The following is a 9,694-nucleotide window of genomic DNA, read 5'->3' as shown; positions in this document are numbered from 1 at the left end:
TTTAATCTGATTTGGTTGTTTGGTTCTTTGGTTGGTTGGTTTCATTCGGCTTGGATTTTTTGAGACTGGGTTTCTTTGTGTAGCCCTGGCTGTCCTGGAATCACTTTATAGACCAGACTGGCCTCGAACTCACAGAGATACGCCTACTTCCTCCTACCTAGTGCTAGAATCACATGTGTTCACCACCACCACCCAGCTGTTCAACCTGAATTTTAAAAACTAACAAGTTTTGTTTTGTAGTGACTGTAAATTTTCTGAATTCTCTAAAAGCTTAAATGTACTAATTCACCAGTCCCCATCAAAAGCTAATAGAAGGTTTACAAATGATCTTAGCTAAATGCAACTGAAAAGACAACTTACTTATTCAATAAACCTCATAAGGCATTTAGAACAATTTATGTGAAATTTAAACATTTGCAAAATTCAATTGATGGCAGAAAGCATAATAGTCCTTTTATATTTATTGCTGTTTTTATATTTAGCATCAGGTTCTTGTGTCAGCTAAACTTATTTTTAAAATTGTGAATTTGGTCAGCAGTAGGATTTTTATTAAACGGGGTATAGTGTGTTTGTTTAAATAGAAAAAAAAAGCTTAAATAATGAATTCGTCACTTGAGTCCCATATACAGTTCTGGTCTGCTCATGTCTTCATTTATTAACTGATGTTTATACTATAATATGTATAACTGCTCATTTATATAATTTTGAAACACAGAATTTTGTTTCACATGTAGAACATTTTAACTGCTTATATTATTCAAAATAAAGTAAAAAAAAAAACTTCATTTTGTTTTGAATGAATGGGCATTCAGAGATTTACTTGATTCTATGAATGGAGGGGAAAAAAACTAAACATTTTTGGTGCTATTTTAATGGACTCTCCATTTAAAACGCCTGAATAAGTCTCTTTCAACCAGGATTCTCTAAAGAGAATTTAGTTCTAACACTCAAAGCTGTCCATTGTACGTGACAGATAAACCTGCCTCCTCTACATCAAGAACCAGTAGTAGCTGGGTGCTGTCTATGGTAGGACTGAGAAAGTAGCCTCTCCAGTTCCATTTTTGTCTTTTGTCTTTCAGCCAAGAAACCTGAATAAACTAATATAAAACTAGCAGTTTTTGCCACGAGTGAATGTTTTCTTCTATAAAGGGAGTCAGAACAAAAGCAGGGATTGGTTCAGTTTTTTGTTTTAATTCCACAAGAAAATTTGGAATGGAAAAAAAAAAAAAAAACAACACCTCAAAGAACAATCATTTTTAATTTCCCCAGAAAAGTCATGCACTTGACAGTTCCTGTGTCGTTGCCCTCACGAATGATCTTCCTAGGGTAACTGTGCATTTTCCAGAGCTCACTGCTGCTTCCTCAGCAGAGCTGTGGGCTTCTGTATGGTCTTGTGACCACATGAGAGCACTGCAGTCTCCAGGGTGTGCAGCCACTGTGAACAGACATTTGACTTTGAAAGAACACCATCTACTTGAGAGGGGATGCAAAAAAAAAAAAAAAAAAAAAAAAAAAAAAAACTACTTACATTTCTTTATTTATTTATTTTTAAATTATTAATTACAGTTTATTCATTCTGTACCCTACCTCTAGCTCCTTCCCTCCTCCCCTCCCAATCCTACCCTCATTCCCTCTTCTCCACCCATTTCCTTCTCCCAGTCCAATGATAGAAGAGGTCTTCCTCCCCTTTCTTCTCATCCCAGTCCATCAGGTCTCTTCAGGAGTGGCTGCATTGTCTTCCTCTGTGGCCTGGTAAGGCTGCACCTCCCTGAGGGAGAGATGATCAAAGAGCAGGCCAATCAGTTCATGTCAGAGACAGTCCCTGTTCCCATTACTATGGAACCCACTTGGACACTGAACTGCTATGGGCTACATCTGTGCAGGGGTTCTAGGTTATCTCCATCAATGGTCCTTGGTTGGGGTAGCAGTCTCAGAAAAGACCCCTGTGCCCAGATTTTTTGCAAAGATCATCCTGAGTGAGGTAACCCAGAAACAGAAAGACACACAGGGTATATACTCACTCATAAATGGATATTAGACATATATTATAGGATAAACATACTAAAATCTGTACACCTAAAGAAACTAATCAAGAAGGAGGGCTCTGGGTAAGATGCTTAATCCTCATTCAGAAATGCAAAGAAGATGGACATCAGAAGAGGGAGAAAACAGGGAATAGGACAGGAGCCTACCACAGAGGGCCTCTGAAAGACTCTACCCTGCAGGGTATCAAATCAGATGCTGAGACTCATAGCCAAACTTTGGGCAGAGTGCAGGGAATCATATGAAAGAATTGAGAAATAGAAAGAACTGGAGAGGACAGGAGCTCCACAAGAAGAGTAACAGAACTACTTACATTTTTAATTGGGGCACTTGGCTTCACTTTCAACTTATTTCTTCCAAAAGCAATCATTGCTGCTCTTGAAACAAAATCATGACTGTGGACCTAGACTCTATTGTAGGTAACAAAATCATCAATGCAAAGCTTTCATTCTTCCCACTTCTTTCTCCAGACACAGCTGGATGCTTTGGACACTGATACTGCTGGTTAAAGACCTGACAGCTTGATGCATCTCTCTGAACATGGCAGCACCCATACCAAGAACATATCATGACTGGCTGGTGAATCAAGTGCTCCCAAGGGCAGCAACTCCAATGTCTTTTCTAGTTCCACTCAAATCTCCAAAGAATTAGCTCTCCAATACTTCCTATATCCAGCATGTTACATTTGGTCAGTGAACACCTCTTGGGAAGGAGTCATTAATTAATGAGTTTCTTTTTGAAAGAGTGAGTTATCTGTACATTAAACTAAAACCTCTGTTGACTGCAGATGAGGCTCACAGATTAGAGGAAAGCCCATCAAAATCTGGTTTAGCAAATTCAATCTGAAAGATAAGACTAATGTTTGAATGCAACCATTACTATTAAAGAATAAAAATCCTGAAGCAAATACAGAGAAGGATGCATACTGGGTAGCAGGCAGAGTCTGGACATTATAGCATGCAAACTGAGACACAATGAATAGCCTACCTGAAGCAAACAAACTAATTTCTATATATTCTTTCGAGTATTCAACCTTAAATAGGACAATTCCTCATACACATACAAACTGAAGCTCAATGGACATTTGGACAGACACAGGAAAAAATGGTGGAAAATGTACAAGGCTGTCTTCTGGAACTGACATAATTGTTGAACTCAATGCTGTGGTTACTGCACAAGATGAAGGCAGTCGAACTTTCAATGTGAATGGAAAAGCTTATGATGTCCCACCATTAAATTAGGAGTATCTGTTGGTGTTGGGTGCTACTGAGGAGGGAAAATCATTCTTTTGGGATGGGACTGCTAGTAGGTTGCTAATGCTCCAATGGATAGCCCCATACTCATGCCCATATGGGGAGCACCAGCTGAATTCGATGGGATATGGAATCTTTAAAAGAATATATCATGAAGTTTGAAGGGAGATGTGTTGGTGGAATCTTCAGGTAGATGAAGAAGATCTTTGGATATGATCAGATTTCAATATATACGTTTATGAAATTCTCAAAGAAGAAAGTTTTCAAATGTTTAGATTTTTACAACACAATGTTCAAAAGAGATGATGGTTTTCCTACTCTCATCTACTATCACCTACTACCAGAGGGTCTGCACCCGTAGTCCTAATGTTCTGTCACCATCCACGGTTCAGAAGCCATTGTATTGATGCTAAAGAGTAAAAAGAAGTTTTGGAAGAGCAATAAAAATAAAACACTAAGACTATATACACATTACAGAAGAAGGCTCAGAGCACAGAGAACGGAGAGTGATAAGTCACATGAAGCTTCCTGCTCTAATTATGTGCCTAGAATCTTATTAAGTGAATTCGAAATAAGATTTTTCCTGAAATATTCTCAAGGTGGGGGTGTATGCAGAAACCAAAAAGAAACCAGAGCTTCATAGAGGATAGCAGTAATTTGTTTGGCACTTCACAAAGTGAGAAAGAGAATTGAAACTGAATGGGACTGATTAGAGGAGAGAAGAAAGAAAAGCAAGAACAGATTCTCCAAGAAGAGTGGGCCTTGCCCTGAGGTGTACCAGTCACGCACTTAAAACTTTTTAACATTCAAACCCTGTTTAACACATGCTAACGCCCCAGCTGGATATGATTTTCAATTCTCCTCTTAATTTTTCTCAGGTGCTGAGCTTGGTAGGACTCAGCTGCACAAAGCAGACATTATGGTGAAAACTGTCTCCCCTCCATGCTTTATTGCAAAAATAAGTTAGATAGGAAATGATCTTATTTTAATTTGGGATGGCAGGCCACATGGGGAATTGGGAGAAAGGAGTGCTGAGCTTGCATCAATGATTCCTGACAGCCATGTTAGAAGCTAGCTCTGGCAACAGATGATCACTTCCCTTAGATGAAGGGGAAGCTTGGGACAATTAAACTTTTAGGTGATGTATCTGTTGTATTTTCATTAAACCAGGATAATTTAAAAATTAACAGGCAGTGCCTGTTCTAAAAACTTTTCCTAGGTAGTTCTCATGGAAGGGGAAAGAAGGCAGAGTCCTAGGAGTCTTTGATTAATGTGGGAGACACTGCAACACAGACAGGAGCAGATCAGGGAAGGACTGGACTAGGTAACGGGAGAATCTGCCTGGGAACTGTGGAAGAGTTGTGTTTAAAAGATTTATTTTTGCTTTTTGCTGAGGTCCATGTAACTGAAATTCAACCTTGACTTTTTTTTAAAACCCCCCTGCTGTTTTTCTGCTTGTTCATAACTGAGTGTTTGAGAGATATTTAGACTCTGAAAACAAAAATAAACAAACAGAAGGATAAAGTTTCATGTCTGGATTTTTAACAAATATTTTTGGGAGTTATATATCCGAGTGACTTCAAAGTCCATGGTAATCCGTCTGTTGGTATTTCATTGGGGTTGGCAATTCTGACTTACTCGATCTAAGTGAACTCACATTTGCTTTGTTTATATATCTAGTTCAGTATGCTGGGAGTAAAGCCTCCTTGTCTATATAAGTGCAGGAAATGCATTCCCATGAGTGTCTTTCAGGGTAGCGCCGTCCTGAAGCAAGAGTGAGGGAAAACGGGAGGGATTCCATTGCCCTTAATGTTGTTAGCTGTTTTGCTTGTTGCCAATCAGACACAACAGTGGCAATTAACCTGTTAGTGGACAGGCTTGCTTTGATTAGAAGAACTAAGTGGCCATAAGACTGAGCGCACAGCCCTTCTGTTAAAGATGAGGCTGGAACAGCAAGAGGGTATGGTTCACTGAAAGTCATACAGGTAGGTAGTAACAATTGCCTCGCTTAGCTTTAGGGAGGGCAGATTTAGAAGCAATTACTCCCTACCTTTTCTCTAAGGGTCCTCTCTGTAAAAGTTCTCTTCCGTTCCTCAACAGGCCAGAACACTGAAAAATAGAATGAGGTCTGTGTGCCAGTAAAACTCTGGTGGCATTCAAGAAGTGAGTTTTCCATGACAATTGTCTCTTATAAACCATCTCAAAATCCAAAATGCTCTGGCACTAAAAGATATTTTTAATGAATAAATTTCTTTGGCAACAAAACATGATATCGATTAACACAAGTTTACTTGCAGTCTTTACTTATCCTATTCATTATGACTATTAATCAAATGTTGATACATTTATCTAAAGGATATATTTCCAGATCCTGCCAGGATATAATATAAAAACATACAACTTGCACTCTATTTTAATATTCACAATATCCAAAGTTACAAAAGACATCTAGCACTTTTGGATTTTGAATAAGAAAGTTATGGACACAAATAATAAATTGAAGGTGCTTTCAGAACCTGCAAAAAAATAAAGCATGATTTGCAGCATTGAAGAGCGATGAGCCTACCCAAGTTTGAGTCCTTCAGCAAGGTTGAAAAGTCCACTTTGAGTGGCAGTGTCTCCTATACATTCAGACCTTGTGCTCTATACCGCAACAACAAAAACAAAATTATGTTGAATTTCTCTAAGAGAAGTCAGGGCCATAATTTCCAAGAGCTGAAAAGGCTAGCCTACATCCAGAAGAGATTCCTATGCTGGGCCATTCCCACGAAAAACAAAAACAAAACAAAACAAAAAAACAAAAACAAAAAAATAAACTCAAGAACTGATGGAACTGAGCACAGACAAGTGAAAAACACTCATGAAAAACTACATTGGTGTAGAAAGTTGAGTTTGTGCTTAAAAATATTTGCAAAGCTTCCATGTACTCTGCCCCATTCTTGGAAGCAAACCACATTCATTGGCCTAGAAAATGCTTTGGAAAATCCTGCACAAACGCCATCAAAAGTAACCTTTTGGCTCATTTTGACCATAAAACCCATCCTTTCCAAAAGCCCCTCATAACATCTCAAGGTTCATTTCCATTTCCACGTAACAAGAACTCTGTTTGCTCTTGGGGAGCAAATGGCTGGCCACTTTGGGTTCTCTGTAGTCCCAAGCTGGATGACAGTGAAGAGCATTTAGGTAACTAGACCATGGAGGAAAGATGCCAGGCAAACAAGTAAGGAAGATTGATATTTGGGGGTTTGGAGGAGACAATCACTAATGACTCTCTTCAAATTCTTCACCTGGTATCCTAAGACATTATAGCTCAAATGGTATCCTAAGACATTCCTCTTGCAACTAGTAATTAAAAAAAAAAAGTTCTTGGAGTAAATTTTTCTGGTTTACATATTTTAGCTGAACATGTTTATTTTAGGTTCTGATAGAATACACACAATATACATTTACCATCTTAACACATTTTAAATGTACAGTTCAGTTAAATTAGATGCTTTCACATTTGCTTTGTGCAATTGCCACTACCACACAGACACAAAACATCGTATTCTTCTAAGCTGAGCCTCAGGGCCTCATTGCACAACTTCTCCTTCCATTTCACCCAGGAATGTACCGTTCCATTTTTCTCTTTCTACGTAGGTGACTACTCTAATGTAATCATATGGTGCTTCCTCTTCAGTGACTGCCATATTTCACTTGACATAACACCCTCAAGGTGCATCCATAGTCTGATTTCCTTCCTTTCTAAGGCTGAATAATATTTGATTGTGGGTGTGGACCACACCTTACTTATTCATTCATACTTCAATGGGTAATGGGTGTTTGGGTTGCCTCTACCCTTCAGCCACTATGAACAATGCTGCCATTAACATGGGTGCAAATACCGGTCCCACTTCTCATGTGTTGGAGTTCATACTTAGAGATGGCTGCATGATCTTTTGTATTTTGAGTGACCACCATTCTCTCTCCCACATCTACCCCTCAGTTTTGCTGCCAACAGATCACATTTTCTACTTCTTTACATTCACATTAACATTTGTTGTGCCTCTGTTCATGTGGTTCAGATGCCCTTGTAAAACTTCTTCAGAGAAGAAGCCCATGAAAGCCCTTGCCTCATTTGTATTCAAGATGTCTGCTTTTCATGTTGTTGAATTGTAAGATGTAACAAATTAAGACAAATTGTTTCTCTTTCTAAATATTCAAGGGTTCCAATTTTTCTAAGTCCTAACACCTGTTGAATATCCTCACTTGTTTCTAGATCATGTGTAAAATTACTATGCAAGGTTACAATTAGTTAATTGATGTTTATGGTCTCACTATGTGCATATATAAACACACTTGTACTGGAATTTCAATCATTTATTCAACAAATTTGGCACTGACTATGTATCATAATGATCTTGAGTACTAGGGATATATCATAACGAGCAGAGCTTTCTTTAGAATTAAGGTGCTTGAATTATGATGTGTTGGGAGATAGAAGGGGGGAAGTTGTTGTTTTAGAATCACAGGGTTCTGTGGGAAGAGAATTTCAGGAAGTGTTAATAGGAAGCAAAAAGACCCAAGGCAGGAGACTACTTTGCATCTTCAGTAAGCAGTCAAGACTAGTGTGGTTGTGGCACCTATGTCATGCTATAGACACTTTAGGCAATAGAAACATGATCAGATTTAAGTTTTTAAAAGGTTACTTACTGTGTGGGAAAGGTTGCTAGCTTGGCAAAAGTGTCCTTGTGTTATCAACTATCAAACCCGTAATTGTTTTCACATTTCAAGTGGACTCCAAGAGCCTTGGAATCTAATTACTGATCCCAAATCCTACCACTGAGTAATTAAATGGATTTAAACACATTGAACACATAATTAGTTTTCACAAATCTGTGGGCTGTGTAACATCCCCTTATTCTAAAGATGAAAAGTCTGAGCAATGAGTGAGGATATGTTCCAAGCTAACACAGGTCCTAGTTGATACTGAGAATGAAGTTTGTCCAGAGCAAGGTTTGCCTGATCCATGAGGAGCCACTCTTTCACCACATCACATGAGTTCCTATTTAGTGCTTAGAGTGTCAGGCACTGGGTGTGGATGGGGGGTAAGACCAACAATGACTCCTCCATTTCTGTGGAGCTTGCATTCTAGACAGCCTCATAGCTTCTAACACTTAGAACATGACAATGTGACACTTTCTCTAACACAACATAGATATATTCTAAGCAGCGTAAAGAGGAAAAAGTAAAATATCTTCTCAAATGGAAACAGAGAAATTAAGGGAAATCTGTGTTCTTTCCTAGGAGCAAATGTGTTCCTGTTTCACGAGTCCGCCCTCTACGTGTTCATGATGGTCAGAAAGCTCCAGTCCCACAGGATGAGACACACCCAGAGGTCAAGGGCCTGATGGACATCTCCAGCACAGTGCTCTCTGCTCCACTTTTATCTCTCACCCTTGACACATTTCTGCTAGCTTTTGGGGAGTTTTAAGTTCAACACACTCCCAATCCCGAATTCTCTTTCGTTTCTGTTGAGATGCTGCCGATCTATCTGTCCATCCAGACTGCTGTCACAGAAAAACCACAGGCTAGCCTTAAATCACTGAACTTCATTTTCTCATGGTTCTGAAGAACAGACCAAGAGCAACATGCCAGTTAATGCAGTTTGAGTAGGCACTGTCTCCACAGCTGGGTAAAATGCTGGCTTTGTTCTCATTTGTCCTCCACAGAAAGGGGAAGGGAGTGAGGTCTCTTGGTTTCTTTTCTAATAAGGATGCTAATCTGGTTTGATGAGTCTCTACCTTCAGGGCATTATTTCGTCTTAATTACTTCCTTTAGGGGCCTTATCTTCAACTGTCAGTCCACCAGACTTAGGGCTTCAATATCATCACATCACACTTTCTTGGCAAAACTGGAGTTAGTCTGAAACCCTTCTAGTGAACAAGACTCTTCTAAACTCAACAATACGTAAACTTGTTCTCATAGCCTATGAATCTATTATGTGCAAGATTTGCTTGCCAACTTACATCAGCACTAACACAGTCTGAAAGAGAAGAACAGATCTTAGACTTTCATTAGAACCTGCTCTGACCTGGTAGGGTGGTGGTCAGATGAACACAAGACTAAGCATCACCAGAGGAAGGAAGAAATAAACTGTCACTGTCTCTCCAGCCTTCTCCCAACACAATACTACCTTCACATGGCGTCTACAGGAAGCAACAAGAATGCCTTCCTGTGAAGAAATACTCTCCAACACAATGGCAGTACAAAGCCCTCCATCCAGTACCCGTGGGCATTGTTCTAGTCTTCTGAAGAAAACATCAAAAGGAGGCAAGAGAGGCAAGCCAGCCTGGCACACAGGAGCCAGCTTCTCATGCTCACCTGATTCCTCCGACAGTAAAGTGCCAGAATGAATC

Source organism: Meriones unguiculatus, chromosome 1 (genome assembly GCF_030254825.1).
Source record: "Meriones unguiculatus strain TT.TT164.6M chromosome 1, Bangor_MerUng_6.1, whole genome shotgun sequence".
Classification (NCBI taxonomy): domain Eukaryota; kingdom Metazoa; phylum Chordata; class Mammalia; order Rodentia; family Muridae; genus Meriones; species Meriones unguiculatus.
Note: the sequence above shows the minus strand (reverse complement) of the source record.